Genomic DNA, 18152 nt, shown 5'->3' with positions numbered 1-18152 from the left:
TATAATTGTCCAATATGAATGGAGCACTGAAAGCATAAAATCAACATATGAGAGGAACCAGGAAGAAAGGGTCTTTGGCCCTTCAAGATTTGATTGATGTATTAAAATACATAAAGTGTGTGTGTGTGAAGTTGTTTTTTAATCTTTCTCTTTTTCTCATTCTTCCTGCCTCTATGTGTGTGTCTCCTCTCTTTTTATCTATTATCTATCTATCATTGACTGCATATCTGCCCATCCAACTATTACTTACCTACTGACACCTTCCTATGTCACACAATTATTTATTACCATTTTTCCACTTCTTACCCCTGTTTCCTTAATAACAAATAATGAATAGACTGGTGTATAAAAGGGCTAAAGGGGGAAAGAGTTGATGTTGCAGTCTTGGAAATTGAAAACAAGATCATAAGCATCTGAGTAATAGAGGGAATGAATGTTAATTTTGCAAATGGAATCATAAATTCCATTCAGTGTGAAGCAAATTGGAAAAAATGTAGTACTTTTAATGGCTTAACCAGCTGTGAATTGAAGGACATGCAATACACATGGAATTTATTTTTTATATTTTTTTCAGCATATGCAAGGACTTAGTTCCCCATCATCACTCATGGCAGTTGTTCAGCTAATTTTTGGCAGGTTGTAGAAACAATGTCTCGATAGTCACCAAGTGGCTCATTTCATTTATATAATGAACACCATTTAGCATTCAAAAATAAAAATACATATCAAATGGATTGCAAAAATACAAAAAGAGCACAATGAAATGGGAAGCCACTAAATTACTATCCACCAGCTTTTCCATTTTATTGCCCATGTGAACTAAATTGAACAATTCCAGATGTTTAAGGGCTTCTGATAGATATAATCTTCCTCTCTATCATTCTCTCTAGTCAATTAGTTCCTCATTTTCTAGAATCGCTACTACTTGTAGAAGAAAGAAAAGACTGGTTCACTGTAGCTTGCAAGGCTACCAAAGTCCACATTCTGACCTATTGACAATTTTTTCCACTTGGTCTTTTTACCAGTTTTTTAGTAAAATGACCCCTATTTAAGGTGACAGAACCCAAGGTCTCAATTACAAAATACTTCAGAAAATATTTTTTAGGCATGAGTTCTCTTGGCTGACTCACTCTTTTTTTTTTTTTTTTTTTTACTTCTGTGTGTATAACTATATACTTAAAGCATTTTTGTTTATTTACTTGCCAGTTTTGGTGAGAGAGAATGCCTGTGTTATTGGGTTCTAGTGACCTCAATCAAAAACATCATTCTTTTCAATGTATTTGGGTAGCTGGGCCTCAAAAAGAAATGTTCCAGCTTTCTAACCTGAATACTTTTTAATCTGTGGTTAGGGTACTTACTTGGTTTTCTAATTTTCTTGTCATGATTTTTTAGAATTTCCATTGCTTTGATGACTACTCTGGGATAAGCAAAAGTCATTTGTTGTATTTTTATTTATTTATTTATTTATTTATTTATTTATTTATTTATTTACTTATTTATATTGATTTTTTTAAAAGAAAATGGAAGCCTGTTTTATTGATGCACACATTGAGGGACTTGCGATTGGAAGGGGCGGTGACGTTAACATGCCACTGGTGGTTAACGCAACGGAAACATGAGGGCAGGAGGTGGCTTTGCAGGGACATGATGCCTTCATAAGTGAGGGAAACGGACTGCTAGCTGGCTGCCCTCTCATTTCATGTTCTTCACAAACTCCTTTCCCTTTTTGATGGAGGCCTTCAGCTCGGGGATGGCTTCTGCTATCATCTTCTCTTCAAAAGGGGAGATCTTGCCAATGCCTAGATTCTTCTCTATGCCCTTTTTCCCCAGCAGTAATGGTGTGGAGAAATAGGCACAGTCTGCCTCCTGGGCTTTAACAAAGGAACATTCGACAACTCCTTCCTTCCCATTCATTGCATCCACAAGGCAGAAGACAAACCGGGCTCCAGCGTATGCCATGGACAGGGGGGCAGAGCCTGCTCCAGCTTTGGCCTTCACCAGCTGCGAGCCGGCCTCCTGGATCCGCCCAGTGATCGCTGTCAGCGGATCCCGGGGAAGGTCCACCTTGGGGGTGCGCTGAGGCATCAGGGGGACGATGGTCTTCCCGGCATGACCGCCAGTGGCAGGAACATTGACTCGCGCGGGATCCAAACCTTTTAGTTCTGCAATGAAAGTGTTGGCCCTGACAATGTCCAGGGTCGTGACCCCGAAGATTTTCTTGGGGTCGTAAGCTCCGTGTTTCTTGAAAACCTCCGTTGCAATTGGGATGGTGGAGTTGACCGGATTTGAAATGACGCAGATCCTGGCCGCGGGGCCATGCGGGGCGCAGGCCGCAGTCCGGGTGGCCACACGGAGGCAGTGGTGCTGAGCAGGTAGGTCATCCCGCGTCACGCCTGGTTTTCTCGGGACTCGGGCTGGAGTCACCGACCGCATCGCAGCCTCCGAGGCAACCGGCAGCTGCGCAGGTCCCAGGTGGCCTTTGGTTGCTCTGGTCTCGAATGGCTCAATCTGCGGCCACTCCGGTGTATGAGCAATATCCAGGGGGTCAGGCGGCTCCCTAGGGGCTGTTCTGGAGAAGCCGCGCAAGGGGCTGCCCGGTTCCTCCGCAAGCCCCAAGCGCAGCTGCTTGAGCTTTGCTCTGGGCCGAGGTGCCCAAGCGGCGGCGGCGAGCGGGGACCCCAAGAGCAGGTGACACCAACGACCTCCGCACTGCACAGGGCCTCCCGGCTCCGCTCTGCCCGGCCTCCATTTGTTATATTTTTAAACATATGTGCCAAAACTATTACATATTGATGACATAAAATTAAAAATTTCATTTTCAGATGATATTGACATAGATAGCTTCTTTTTTGTCCATACGAAAAGAGAAAAATCCATCCAAAGTAAGGGTGATAATCCTTACTTTTTAATTATTTGTATTAATGCTTATAGTTTGGAAATATACATTGAAATAAGTAATTTCTTCTTAATTTAAATGTATGTTTTATCAAATCTTGAAAATAAGATTTATATGCATTTTAATGCTTGCTCATCAAAGTAGGCAACTAGTATGGAGAGAACTAAATTTTAGAAAATATACAGCTTATATACTAACTTTTCTCCCAAGCTCTACTTAGATATATTCCCTAATGCAATAAATGGAAGAAATAAAATTATATTGATAGACTAATGGTAGCCTAGCTCCCATAGTAATCTTAAGGGAGGGAACTTTCTTTCTTTCTTTCTTTCTTTCTTTCTTTCTTTCTTTCTTTCTTTCTTTCTTTCTTTTCTTTTTTCTTTCTTTCTTTCTTTCTTTCTTTCTTTCTTTCTTTCTTTCTTTCTTTCTTCCTTCCTTCCTTCCTTCCTTCCTTCCTTTTCTTTCTTCTTTCTTTCTTTCTTTCTTTCTTTCTTTCTTTTCTTTCTTTCTTTCTTTTCTTTCCTTCCTTCCTTCCTTCCTTCCTTCCTTCCTTCCTTCCTTCCTTCCTTCTTTCTTTCTTTCTTTCTTTCTTTCTTTCTTTCTTTCTTTCTTTCTTTCTTTCTTTTCTTTCTTTCTTTTCTTTCTTTCTTTCTCTTTTCTTTCTTTCTTTCTTTCTTTCTTTCTTTCTTCTTTCTTTCTTTCTTTCTTCTTTTCTCCTTTCTTTCTTTCTTTCTTTCTTTCTTTCTTTCTTTCTTTCTTTCTTTCTTTCTTTCTTTCTTTCTTCTTTTCTCCTTTCTTTCTTTCTTTCTTTCTTTCTTTCTTTCTTTTTCTTTCTTTCTTTCTTTCTTTCTTTCTTTCTTTCTTTCTTTCTTTCTTTCTTTCTTCTTTCTTTCTTTCTTTCTTTCTTTCTTCTTTCTTTCTTTCTTTCTTTCTTTCTTTCTTTCTTTCTTTCTTTCTTTTTCTTTCTTTCTTTCTTTCTTTCTTTCTTTTTCTTTCTTTCTTTCTTTCTTTCTTTCCATTTGAGGTAGAGAGAGAGAGTGAAAGAGAGCACAAGATGAGGGCAGAGGGAAAGGGAGAAGCAGGCTTCCCGCTGAGCAGGGAGCCCAACCTGGGGCTTCATCCCAGGTTACTGGGATCATGACCAGAGCTGAAGGCAGATGCTTAACCAACTAAGCCACCCAGGCAACCTAGAATTCATCATTTAAATACCTAATTATAGGACACCTGGGTGGCTCAGTTGGTTAGGTGTCTGTCTTCAGCTCTGGTCATGATCCCAGTATCCTGGGATGAAGCCCCAGGTTGGGCTTCCTGCCCAGCGGGAAGCCTGCTTCTCCCTCTGCCACTCCCCCTACTTGTGCTTTCTCTTCCTCTCTCTAATAAACAAATAAAATCTTTTAAAAATAACCTAATTATAGATTTTGTTGTTTTTTTATTTGCAAATTATAACAATGATTAATGCCATGATTAATATTTTTTAAAGATTTATTTATTCATTATATATATGTAGAGAGAGAGAGAGAGAGAGAGGCGGAGACATAGGCAGAGGGAGAAGCAGGCTCCCCACATGGAGCCTGATGCAGGATTGATCCCAGATTCAGGGATAATGCCCCAAAGTGGAAGACAGACACTCAACCGCTGAGCCACCCAGGCATCCCAACCATTAACATTTTTTTAAGATAGTAAATATAAACTTAAACAGATCTAAACAAACTGTTGAAGGTTTTATACTTTATAAGTGGTGAAATTTGACTTTCCCAAGGGTGATAACAAATTGACACACAAAAACATAATAAATAGTAATGGAAAAAGAAAGGACCAGGAGAGAGAGATTTTGGGAGACACAAATTGGATAGCCATTTAATTTTTCATTAAAATCAGGATACTTTTGAGAATAAAAAGGAAAGCCATTAGTAATTACATAGGGACCCAGATATAAACTGGGAAAACTAGGATGTATTCTAACTTTAGGCATAAGAGAGCCAAGAGAGACAAGACATGCCATGGTTTGAATTTAAACAAGGTCAAAAGAAATCACTTCAGTCTTGATCAATTAAGTAATTAATTTGTCATTCTTCATACAAACGAAATATATTTATTGAGAGTTTACCATGAACTAGACAGTTTACTAGTCATAGCGGTTTTTAACAGTGATTAAGAAATAAATGTTTTTTATCTCCTTTGGAGAGCTTTCAGGCAAATGGGAGGAATAGACAAAGACAAGTAAGAAAATGAATAAATAATTATTAAAAAAAGATACCTACTATGAAAGAATGATGTGTACTTACACATTTCTCTTTAAAGAGAGACAATTAAGCTTTTTGTATACTAGTGTCAGTGTATTATTGGACAAGTCTGGGGTGGAGGCAGGTAGGGGAGAAAATCTTCCTGTTTGAAGTGTGCTATTTGGCTGACAGCAATTCTCAGAGAAGCAGGTGGCCATGATTTGTTATGAGATTTTTTTTTGCCAACATGGGATGGTTCCACTATGTGAAATATAAAGGAAATACTTTCAGGGAAAGTAGAAAGCAAATGCATACAAAAATATAAAATTTTTTTTTGCAGATCATGGGGCCTATGAACTGGGGTAGGGGGCAGGAAGCAGGAGGCAGACATGCAGTGGAGATAAGTAAAAAAAATGAGTCTAGAGGCAAGCAGGAGCCAAATCACTCAGGGTCTTTATAGAACATGAGAAGCTAATGAGTTTGATTCTCAAGACTGTCATATGCTAGAGTTAAGGAAAATCAGTGTCATGATTTGATACAAATTTCAAAAAAAAAATTTTGGCTTCATTCTTCATCTTTTTGCATCAGCCTGCAACTCCATTAACATCCTACAATATATCTAGATTTTAAAAATTAATAAACATATTTAGGCACTGGTATAACTATTTTCCTCTTCCTTCATATCCCTCCTTTATTTTTATTAAGGAAGTAAGAAACCACTTTAAGAATATAAGCCTGGCCAGACCACAAATGTCCAACTTTCTTGTAACACATTTGTTTTAAATCAGTAGCTGGGTGGTATTTTCCTTATTTTAGTCAATGTGAAGTGATTAAAAAAGATTTTTTTAAAAAAGGATTGTTTATAGATCTGACTACTAGAAAAAAAAATGTGGTAGGCAAACCTCTAAGATAGTTTCCAATAAATCTTACTTCCCAAGACTCATGTCTTTGGGCAGCCTGTTCCCCTAAATGATGGACTGATCCTAGCAACAGATAGAATATGGTAAGTTGATGCCGTGTCAGTTCTGTGATTAGCCTATGAAGGATTGTACCTAATATTGCTAGCAGATTCTCCATATTGCTTTCTTGGCTTGAGTACTCTGACTAAGCAAGCTATTATTTGAAGAGATCTATATGGCAAGTAACAGAGAGAGGCCTCTAACCAATAATCAGTGGGGAACTAAATTCTGCCAACAACCACAGAGCTTGGAATTAAATCCTTCACCAGTCAAACCTTCAGATGAGACTCTTGTCTGACACCTGGATTGCCATCTTGTGAGAGGCCCTCAGGCAGAGTACCTTTCGAAATCATACCCAGATGATTGTAAGGTAAGAAATGTGTGTTATTTTGAGTTAACTTTTGTGGCAATTTGTTTTTTTGTGTAAATAAGTAATTAATACACAGTGAAGTATAGTTTTACTCTCTTAAACAGGGATTGTGGGCTTTAAAAAATCTCTTTCTGCATTGTAGGATTTACAAACTCAGTAGGTGGCCTAACACATTATCATTAAGGCACTGGAGGTCAGGAATTGAGTTTGAAAAAGAAGGCAGAGATATTTAAACATTAGTTACCTTCAAATAATGAAAAATTAACGGTTTCATGTTTCTTATTAAGGAAAGTATGTATTATTTTGTTCAGCACTTTTAAGACTCAGTTTGAAGCATGTTTGTCAGTAAGGTATCAATTATTTCATATCTCTTCTGAAATTCAATGAATATTTTTCTCACTGGCTTTATTAGATTAGATTCTCTAGAAGCTGTGGCTAAAACTAGGATTCTTGTTCAAGTATTTTATCAAGGGAGAGCTTTCAGAAGAAGAGTTAGAGAAACAAAATAAGCCAGGGAATGAGCTAGACAAAGACATTGTCTCAGTTGGAGATTAACTGGACCCTGAGCCCATGGAATTTCTGGAACACAACTATACCAGAGAGTGAGTTCCTCTCTTGATGGAGTGACTCAATCTTTTGTATCCTGCTGACAGTTAGTTATTGAAGTAAGGGGAGCATAGCTTCCATGTAGTGGAAGTTCTCAGTTGGGTGAGGGCAATTTTCGGAGAAAGCAATTCTAAGATGTTATTAGCCAACACTCATAGCAGCTGGGGAATAGGTGCCCCCCAACTAAACGTTGGGGCACCAAACTGCAACTACTGTAAGGATTTTATATACTGATTCTTTTTTTCCCCTTTTCAGATGTACTGGGGAAATGGACACCTGCAACATTTTTAGTCATGACACTTCATAAAAGTGTCATGTCTATAAAATCTAACTTTAGCATGATAAAGGTTTTGAAGGTAGGTATAATTTCTTTTTAGGTATATGAAATCATTCAATAAGTATTCACTGAGGACCTTCTATACGAGAACCAACTATTGAATATTTCAAATAATGCAGAGATGTCTTTTTTCTTAAGCATTTTATAATTCAGCTGTAAGGAAAAGAGACTTTAAGTTACTAATTTGGCAAATAACCAGATATTAACTCAATATTTGATAAAAATTCAGTAGCTTTTCATTTATAGAAAGTTTATTAAAAAGATTTTGAAAAAATCTTCAGATGTTCACCAGTGGACACAAATTGTTTTGATTATAATATTTTTAATATGTATAAACATAAAGCTAGATCCCACTTACATATGTTGATTAAAATGGAGTTGCAATAGTTTTGAAAATGGTCATAATCCAGAATATGCTTATATTAATTTAAAATCATTGTTAAATGAAATCACAACAAAATCATAGAGCTTTCATCACCCCAAAGCTTATCTCAACTCCTAGCAGGCTGTAATGCCAAATACAGAAAAAGTTGTTCTACTGCCAAAGAAGTAAATAAAATAAAAATTCAGAAAAAGGAAAAAAGTCACAGATAAGTTAGATTGTGTTATAGATGAAAAATAGGGCATTTTAGATTTATTGAAGAGAAAGGAGAGGGTATAATCCAAGAGAGAAGACCAGATTTGGAGACAGGAATAAATGCATTTTGGCAAAATTTAGATCATTTTAATAGTGACTTTGGTTTCAAGATTGTGTATCTATGATTATGGAATCTGAAAGTAGTAGTATATAAGATTGTACATGGTTTTGTACACAGTACACTATGGAAATTTATATGAACTAATATAAATCAATATATACACCTACCTACATGTTTACTGAAATTTTTGTATTTGTATGATCTTGGTAATAACATTTGCCTACTATGTTTGCTCTGAGTATGATAGTCCATTGAGTTTACATGTGCTTTCTCTTTTGAAAATTCTAGGCTGGCTACCGATAAGCTACAATCCTAAATGTTTCTGGATTTTCACTCTTTAGAAAATGCATTCAATTTCTTCCCACTTTTGACACTGACATTAGGTCAGCCCACCTCTGAAAGCATTGTGTTGAAATGGCTGTCTTCATATATTCCTCATTGTTGTTCTTTGGTAAAATTGTCACTTGAGGGTCAAATTAGAGCTCATTCAACCAGAGCCATAGCAGTGACAGTAATCAGCCTCAGGTCATTTCTTCCTCTTGAGAATTTTCAGGGCAGGCACTTGTAGTTCATTTCCTACTTTTACAAAGCATTACTATCTTATTGGTTGCATTGTGTAATGAATTTGAGTTTGGGTTTACAATTTTATAAATTTATAGTTTCTGATTGTCAGTATTTATTTGGTTTTCATCCTTGACCTCAGATTTTCTTTTTTACAAAAATTTTATCCTTTTTAATGCTTTCCAATGTTAAATTTTATTGGATCAATTCACTAACCAACTCATAGCATATCATTTTTGTTCATATATCTTCCTAAACCTAGGAAAAATTTCTCCTGAAATTTACCATCAAGGCATGTATGCTAGCCTTCCACGTGATGCTAGAATAATCATAATTTTGTGTATATTCTATAATAGTAAGAGCTAAGGGACCCTGAAAAGTCATAAACACAGTCCTTTGAAAGAGATCTGTGAAATAGATCAGTGAAAGAGACGGACCTGCTGAGTTCAAAAAGTTAATTTGTTTTCAGATCTTTCTCTTTTCATGAAGATCAGGAAACTATATTTTAAAATTTGAAAAAAATTTAACTGCAAAGAATCTTTTTTAAGGAACATAATTTTCAAAACTTTAATCTCATGCATACTTTACTTTTTAAAATTTGCACACAATTGTGCTCTTTTAAGTCTTTGATAGGCGTTAGAAACAAATAAGTATCTATTAATAAGGGCAGAATTCACCAACATGAGAATAGATGTTTTTTAGACGTTTGAAATTCTGAATGTGTAGAGACAAATCTCATGATTTTAGTTCAATGGATTGCAGAATTGATCTTTGAAATTTACATTTTTTTTTTGTAATTTAGTTCTGGCAATAGCATTGAACATATTTAAATGATCACAATTGAGTTCCTGAAAATGATCATTAATAATCTATAGTTTATTAATCTATAAATATTTAAGAAACTACAGTATCTGTCTTAGTGGAATGAATAAAAACTAAATTATAATTATCTATGAACTATTTACTATATCCCTCTTTGATCCTGGCTTCATATCCCACAAAACTCAACAGAGAGTAAATAGCTGACCACTTTTTCAGGATACTACCCTACACTGTAGCCACCAAAACTTCAGATCAATCTCAAGGTTAAGTTTGAAGAAACAAAGCAGATGATGAAGTAGCAAATCATTAGGAAAAGTCACACTAGATAGAGGGACCATGTTTTTCTCAGTACCCTACAAGTATCAAAAATGTAAGAAGCTTAAATCACAATTCATTACTTTCAACTCCTTAAACCTACTACAATCCCATCTTTACTAATCCAAGGCACAATTTTAAAGAGCTTTTCAATTTTCTCTTGCTCAAGACCCAGATGTAATTCATCACTAATTCTTACTGACTTACCTCCTCCTAAATACACATCCGGTGTATTCTCCTTCCCCACTCCTGCTATCTCCACTTCATGTCAACACTTTACCATCTTTTGCCTGAACCACTGGGTTATGAACTCACTGCTTCTAGCTAGTTCTTTCTGAAATGCAAATATGACTATAACATTCCAGTTGTTAAAGCATTCCAATGATTTCCCATCATTTCTCAAATAAATACCGAACTCCATAGGATGGGAAAATCTATAACTTACCTATAATTTAAATCTTCCTTATTTTCCTGCACTATGTTAATGGCTTAGTAACACAGAGCTCTTAACCTCTTCACAAGTATTATTCCTTGCCTTTATTTGTATTTTCTCCCATATATAGAATTCCTGTTTAATACCTTTTGCTTAGTTACCACTTAGTAAGAGGCACCCAGAAACCTTCCCTTAGTAAGAGGCATCTTTTGCTTAGTTACCACTTAGTAAGAGGCACCCAGAAACCTTCCCGTCATCCCTGCGTTAGTCCTGTTTCCCCTATCACCCCTTGTCTTCCTTAACACTCATCATACTTTTTTTTTTAATTATCAGTTTAGCCATTTGTCTAGAGTCCTTGAGTGAAGAAATTATGTAATAATCATTACTCTTTAAAGCTAGTTCAGGGAAGCTGGGGGTGGCTCAGTGGTTTAGTGTTGCCTTACTGCCCAAGACGTGATCCTGGGGACCTGGAATCGAGTCCCACATCAGGCTCCCTGCATGAAGCCTGCTTCTCCCTCTGACTGTGTCTCTTCCTCTCTATCTCTCTGTCTCTCAGGAATAAATAAATAAAATCTTTAGAAAAAATGCTAGTTCATAGCCCTATATCTGTTACACATACATAAAATTACTGGTTGAACCAAAACTTAATACATCTATTGTTATTGTTTTTTTCAAAGTCTTACATGCTTCTTCTACATGTATTTTATTTTGAGTAATTAGTGCCAAATTTGCTTGAATTACAATGTAAAGAAATGATGAATGAATTATGAAATATTATTACACTATTGAGTGAATAGTTCATATTTTCCTTTTGAAATGTCATGTCACATAACCTATCCCATATCTATCAATAAGCCCAATGATTTAGAGTTTAGCTTTAGGTTTCGTTTTTTTTAGACTGTAAGCTCCACATGCAGGAGGGATAGTGTGTATCTTATATATAGCTTTATCTCTAGTGTCTACAAGTGAACCTGACATGTGATTTTAGCTCAGTCATTATTTGTTAATTGTATTAAGTTTATTATAATAATAGAATTGAGAAATACTGATAGTCCATATGTTAATATTTCCTTTTGGTTTGCTGAATGTATGTTGCTTCTCCTTCTAATGTACAGAGCAAAGTCACCTTTCTCTGGAGAAAAAATACAACACATAATTTCTTGCATTCTGGGTTTTCTCATTCTACTTAGAAAAATCTGTTGTCTAGACTCTTGTTTCACATATATCCTTAACTTTTAATTTTATCTATTGCTCTTAATTTGCATATTCAGCCTGTCAAGATAAATGGAAACTGTGCACAGAAGGTGGGAAAATAAAAAACAAACAAAAAAAGGTAAGTAAAAGGTAAATTTTTTAAAAAGTTGTATCATCAAATTTAAGACATTCTTTGGCGAACAGAACTTTCCAAACTCCTTAGGAGACTTCCAAATTTGACAATGGCTATGTATTTCTGATCGGAAAAGATGCTTGTTAGATAATTGAGTGAATCTATATGTAGTTACTATTTCTGTATGTGATTTTAAACAAGTGAATATCTAAGATGATTGTAATGTTCCTACAAACAATCAACATTGGTTTTCCAAAGGCTTTTTCAATGAAATTTTCCTTAGGAATAAAAGTTTTAGACAGCAAGAACCTTAGCCTACATTTCACTGTCTCATTCAAGATTTCGCATATAGGACATACAAAAACATCACTCTCCAATTCAAACTTGTAAACAGAGCTAGATGCATGTAGTAGATGTATGCCTTCTGATTTCCTATAATTTCTGTCTTTTTTTTAGTAGCAAAGTCATCATGTATTAATCTATAACAAATTCCGGGAGTTTTGTTTGGCTGATTTAAAAGCATATTCTTCCAAACTCTTATAAAAATAGAGACTATAAATTGGTTAGCATGGATTGCCCATGGCAGCACATTTTTTTTAATGAAAATTTTCATTATCAATGGATTTTATGCAGAGCCTTTAGAGGTTGTTCAAATCGCCAGCAGTCAATTTAACCATGCTAATCTTTATACCTGAGGGCCTAATTCTTAGAAAAGCTTTTGGCATGTTTTCATAGACTACTCATAATAATTATATGGATGAACCGTGGATTCTAGTTGTCTGTATTATAATCACCTCATTTTATGTTTTGGAAAATGGAAAGAAAAGTCACTTTCCCCCAATTACACACCATGTACCCACACACAAATAGCCATAATCTTCTGGAAGAAGGTTCTGAGCTTCCATCTAAAATGAACAAACATTTCTTTGTGAAGATAATATTAAAAATGAGTGTGTATACATTTGAACTGAGCTAGTACAGCTATAGACATGTGTTCTATTTAACCATTTTACACAATTGTTTACAGTTTGCAAGACATACATAGTTACCATAGCAACAAATCAGAATAAGCATGGTATAAAACTTATTCTAGTCCAGCAAAGAAAGCCACTCTAACAAAGTGTGTGACACATTATAGTTTGAAGTTGAATTTTTATCTTCCTTTTCCAAAAATTTTGTTCCATAAATCATGACTGGTCTGTTGAAATTTATTATCTTGTAAAGAAAATATAATCCAATGGTCAAGTAGTCTAACCCAAAAGAATACTACTAACACTCTATACACATAATTCCACAGATTTCGGGGGCTGCTTCCAGGGAAAAGTTGTTATAATCTATATGGTTGTGTTTTATCTTATCATTCTCTAATCCTTACAATAGAAAATTCAGTTCACTTCTAGTCTAAATTCATAATTCAGTATCTTTAATATGCTTACTCTAGTTGTCTATATTATAATAACCTCATTTTACATGCAAAATAGATTTATCACTTAATTCTTTATATCTATAAAATGTTATTAGGTGCTTAGTTTGTCCCAAGTACTATTCAAGGAATAGAAAATTCAAAAGAAAACAAAACTATATACTCTTGAAAAAGTAAGGACCTGGTATACCCTTTTAATTTTGTCTCTTTTATAAAATAAGATACATCATCTTGGAGATGTTTCTTTTTAAATTTTTTTATTATCATCAATGCATATTTCATGTTAAAACACATTTCTAAATATTTACTTAGGCATATTTATTTAAGTGTACACTCCTTATTTGATTAATAATTCATGATAGATTACCTTTGGAGATAATAGAACAAGTGTATTTACTTTAATGGGACCTAGAAAATACTTAGTTGTGGATAATGTGTCAGTTAATCACACTAATGTAACAAAACGTTATTTTCATTTAAAGCCTACAAAGCACAGCACCAACCAAAGATGTGTAAACCATAATTTCTGACCACAGAATTTTACAAGAAAGCAGAAAGTATAAAATATATGTATTGAAAACAGTATTAGTAGAACGGTGCATATGTGCTATTGGTTTGGGAAAAAAAAGAAGGACTTTTTCTCCCAAGAGATGTAATCATGGAAAACAACATAACTTGGAGGTGCTATTGTCCTGAATCTCCAAAAGCGTGTAAGGTTTGATTGCTCAGTGGTCTGTAACTCTAGCAGGACATTAGAATCAATTAGCGAACCTAATAAAAGATTCCCTAAGACATACCCCACAGCAATGAAATAATGAAATAAAGTCTGGGGCCCACAAAAAGGCAGTTTTTAAGGTCCCCAGTTAACTCCGATAATCAGCCACTTTGAAAACCACTGAGGGAAACATAGAAAGTAAACATATTCTGGGAGAAACAATATTTGCAAAGAATAGAGAGGAAAATAAATACAACACAGTGTAATAGAAAGTTCCCAATGAAATATTCAGAATACCCTAAGAAAAGGAAGTTGAATTAATTTGGACGCTGAAGGTAGGGTCCTAAAACAAATTTACTCAAAAGACAATAGATTTTAATGGAAGTTGACAAATAACAAAGGGAAGAGGAAGAAGGAGGAGAAAGAAAAAAGGGAAATTAATTATATTTCATACATTAATTATTATCATACATAATGTTTGCTTGCCATTTTGTGTTTTACATAGTATATTGGATTCTAGTGAAGTACTATTTTTTCTCAGGTTTTTGTGTTGAACACTATCATGACAATTAATACTCTTTTTTATAATTTCATAGCATCCAATCCAATGACTGATTTTGATTCAACTACACCATATTCTAAATATATAGAATGCTAATATTCTTAAGGAAAATAACTCTTTCATAAGATGTACCTTAGAGGTATCTTAACTGGCTCTTAAAATTTTACAGTTTGACACCTCAATAAATTGGCCAGATATATTGGACATTTTTTATATTCATAGCTTGTCTTTGTTTAGAGTTCTCCTAAAATAGACTAGAATAGCTATGCAGCCTGGCCCTCTTAGAGAGAAAGCAATGACCTCTCCCTTGAGAGCCTCTTAGCAAAGCTCCATTCTGATCAAGAGTCACTTAGTGACTAGTTAACATACAGCCTATTTCCTGCTGAATACTGGTTTGTATTTTTTTTTTCCTTTTGTGGATGTGAAATATTCAGTGTGATAGGTATCATCTCGTTTTGATACTAAAATGGACATTTGGTGCAAGTATGTGAAACATCCAATGTCCTAATAATCCTCCATGAAGTTAACCTGATTTTCAGGGATATACTCATTTGCTAAGGAACTTTTAATTTTTTAATATCATATGCATGATGTTGCATTACTTTTGATTTAAAAATCTTAATTTTGCTACTGTGGTTACTCTTTGTTTAAAAAGTTAGCTTAGAGTAACACATATGAGAGAAAACAATACTTGAATACTGCATTTTCTAAAATTGTGCTAATCCAAATTTGGTGATTATAAGTGTTCTTAATATGTTATATACACATATACTACATATTGTATACATAAATATATGCATACATTATACACACTTAACATATATATACACACTATACATGTATACATATGAATGTGTATACGTGTGTATATATATATATACACATTCAATAAGATATATATATGTATATATATACATGTGTGTATATATATATATATACACACATTCAATAAGATAGACTTTAAAAAAATTATTTATGTATTCATGAGAGACACAGAGAGGTAGAGACACAGGCAGAGGAGAAGCAGGCTCCATGCAGGGAGCCCGATGTGGGACTCGACCCCGGACTCCAGGATCACACCCTGAGCAGACGCTTAACGATGAGCCACCCAGGAGTCCCAGTAAGATAGGCTTTTTAAAGAACTTGTGAAATGAGTAACACATCCTCTTTAAGTTCAAGTTATTTACACTGTTTTCAGTTCCATTGCTATGTCATTAATTTGAGTGTTAAAAACTGTGAAAAGAGACTGAATTTTCAATGGAGTTCATTGCAAAGGATATTAGTTTAAGCATTATAGTTTCTAAACTACACTTGTTTCTAAAACTTTAAATTCAAAATCTTTTTTGCTTCTTTGGGTTTCTCTACCAGTAATAGACAATTACTAGTATGAAACATTAAAGAAGGATATGTGATTTGATCAGTTAATTGATTTTTAGGATCTTTAATTTCACCTTTATCCTTACCCTCTCAAAGATTACCTTCACCTTGTATAAATTTCAACAGCACATAAAAAGGCAATATGTTGCTTACTTTAAAGACAATTATTTCAGTAAAACAGTGTCAAGGCTTTGTGGATCTAGAATCCAAGCCACATGGTATCACTTTGAATCCAATTTAGACAAGTTTGACTAATCTCACCCTGCCTAAAAGAACTATAAATATTAAGCTGTGACTTAAAGCTCTGTGTGATGTTCCTGTCTCCTCTTCAATTCCTTTCTCCCCTTCAGCTAATTTGCAACAGCTTTTACATCTGGCAGGTGACTTGATCCGTGATCCACCAAATAATTCCCAATTCTTCAAACTCCATACCATGTGTTTTTTTGGTTATGAATTACCCTAACTTGTATTTACACTTGGACAAAACGACTTTTGTCCAAATGTCACCAAGTATTTTTTAAAAGATCAGCTTTTTCACAATCCTCCAATTTTTTTTTGTATTGTACAAATTTAATTCTCAATTTTACTGATAATTGAATGTCAAAGTCAGAGTTGAATGTCCGTTTCAATGCTCGGAAGAACAAGGGTGGTGGGGTTGACTTTTGACCCCAGGTAAAATGTGGAGTAATTTTATCTTGGTTGTTCATATGGCAAAAATAAGTAACTGGATATCAGAGAATGTGAGAATGGGTTATAAGAATCGAAAAAGCCATTCACTTGTGCTTTACGATAGAATGCATCCTGCTTAAGGCCAGACTATTGGTGAAGGCATTTTGTAAAAATTAAGTTACTACAGTTAAACTTCCAATCTCCCATTTTCAGAAGTGGCATGAATTTATGGTGTGGCATATTGGGTTATTTTGGGTTTTGCTATCATCATCATCATTATCATGATAAATAAGGGTGTCAAGTTCTAACATTTATCAGAATTGTTTTCTACATATTGCATAGCACACCATTTTTTTTTTTTTTTGGCCAAAGTCTATCATAAATTTGCGGTGTTTAGCCTTAAGATGAATATTTGCACAATTCCCTCATGTTTATCAATTCAATTCTTGATCCTTTTGTAAGTTGATGCAACCGCAATCCAAACAGATACGTCTTTTCACTTTCTTCTCTTGAATTCCTGATGCCTCAACAGGCTCAATTGTCACAATAACTCCTAACAAGATAGAGAAGTTAATTCTGAGATATATTGCTGATTCTGATCAGAACAGCTTTATTATTTTGTTTAAATAATTGTGACCATTTATCATTTTTCAGAAAAATGAGTTCTTGAATATAGCATGTTAATACAGCTTCTTTCCTGGGTAATTTTAGCAAAAAATGAAAGAAGGCACAGGTTTTGCTTAGTGGTAAGAGTATAATTTGATAGTAAAACTTTTAATCTTCTTGGTTTTCTTTGTGATATGACTCTGGATTTTTGGAGAAAGCCTCCCTTGATCTATTTCTAGCAACGGAGGCATCTAGATCAGTAGCCCCGAGGAACACCCACATTTTTCAGATCATCAAAAGGCACACATCAGTGTGGTGAATGCATCCCCTCCTGAAGAACAAAGGGAGAGCTCTGCAGAAAGCACCTGATTGTAGCAGATCAGAAGGACAGCGTTTGACCCTGGCTGGAAAAAAAAAAAAAAAAAAAAAGAAAAAAGAAAGAAAGAAAGAAAGAAAAGAAAAGAAAGAGAAAAGTTGAATAAATAAAAATACCACCATCAAACTGCAAACCTGTTACCGACTGATGGATGTGTTCACCGAGTATTTGTTTCTGTGTGTGTGCAAGGTTTGCTGTATCCTGAAAGGAACATAAAATATCCAAAGTTCATCTTCAAGCTATGTCGTTGTGTGACTGCCACAAGGTTTCACCTGTGTCATTAAATTTACTGAAAGTGTTGAAGGAAAGAAAACTTGGGGAAGCCACAGATGTTTGCAGTTTTCAATTTGCAGACTTGAATCCTTGCAACCGGTTATTTAACACATACAGGATTTTAGTTGATGATTATTGTCATATATGCCTTCAATCAGTATTGTATATAATTAGAAGGAGTTTTGTAATTCCTATGACCTGTTTTGGGTTAGGTCAAGTAGTTATGCTCTGTATTTCTATTGCTGACCTTTACATTAAAAGATTTTCTCCTACAATTTTCTCTACGTTTTCATTTCTCCTATCTCATTAGTCCCTTACTGTCAGCCTTAGTTAATATCATTGCTTTGGGGGAAATGTCCTAATTATCTAGTACACAGAACATATTGGATAGGTTAACATTTCGGGTGCACAGTTATAATAGACATTAGTATGTATAACACACACTTTCGGTTGTGATAAAAAAAAAGTTAAGACCAATCTTTAAATATATTGATCTTTCGATGGATTTCATTTGAAAGACTTTGAAAGATTTGGTGCAAATGTTTGAAATTTTGACATGGGACATCTTCTAAGTACAAAACAAACCTAATTGAAGAAACGCATAG

General features: G+C 34.8%; 1 long non-coding RNA gene and 1 pseudogene across 2 annotated transcripts; one reads left to right on the top strand and one right to left on the bottom strand.

The window, feature by feature from the left end:
* Positions 1–1537: 1537 nt before the first annotated feature.
* On the bottom strand, positions 1538–2749 carry LOC140619916 (malate dehydrogenase, mitochondrial-like; annotated as a pseudogene).
* A 3308-nt stretch (positions 2750–6057) lies between these two features.
* LOC140620236 (uncharacterized) lies at positions 6058–17786 on the top strand. Of its 2 annotated transcripts, XR_012020025.1 has the most exons (4): positions 6058–6447; positions 7309–7409; positions 11491–11552; positions 17138–17786. It is a non-coding gene; the product is annotated as an uncharacterized lncRNA (long non-coding RNA). The 2 variants fall into 2 exon arrangements; XR_012020024.1 differs by having other exon boundaries at positions 11491–17786.
* Positions 17787–18152: the final 366 nt, after the last annotated feature.

Source organism: Canis lupus, chromosome 28 (genome assembly GCF_048164855.1).
Source record: "Canis lupus baileyi chromosome 28, mCanLup2.hap1, whole genome shotgun sequence".
Taxonomy (NCBI): Eukaryota; Metazoa; Chordata; class Mammalia; order Carnivora; family Canidae; genus Canis; species Canis lupus.
Note: the sequence above shows the minus strand (reverse complement) of the source record. Positions and strands in the feature narration are given on the sequence as shown.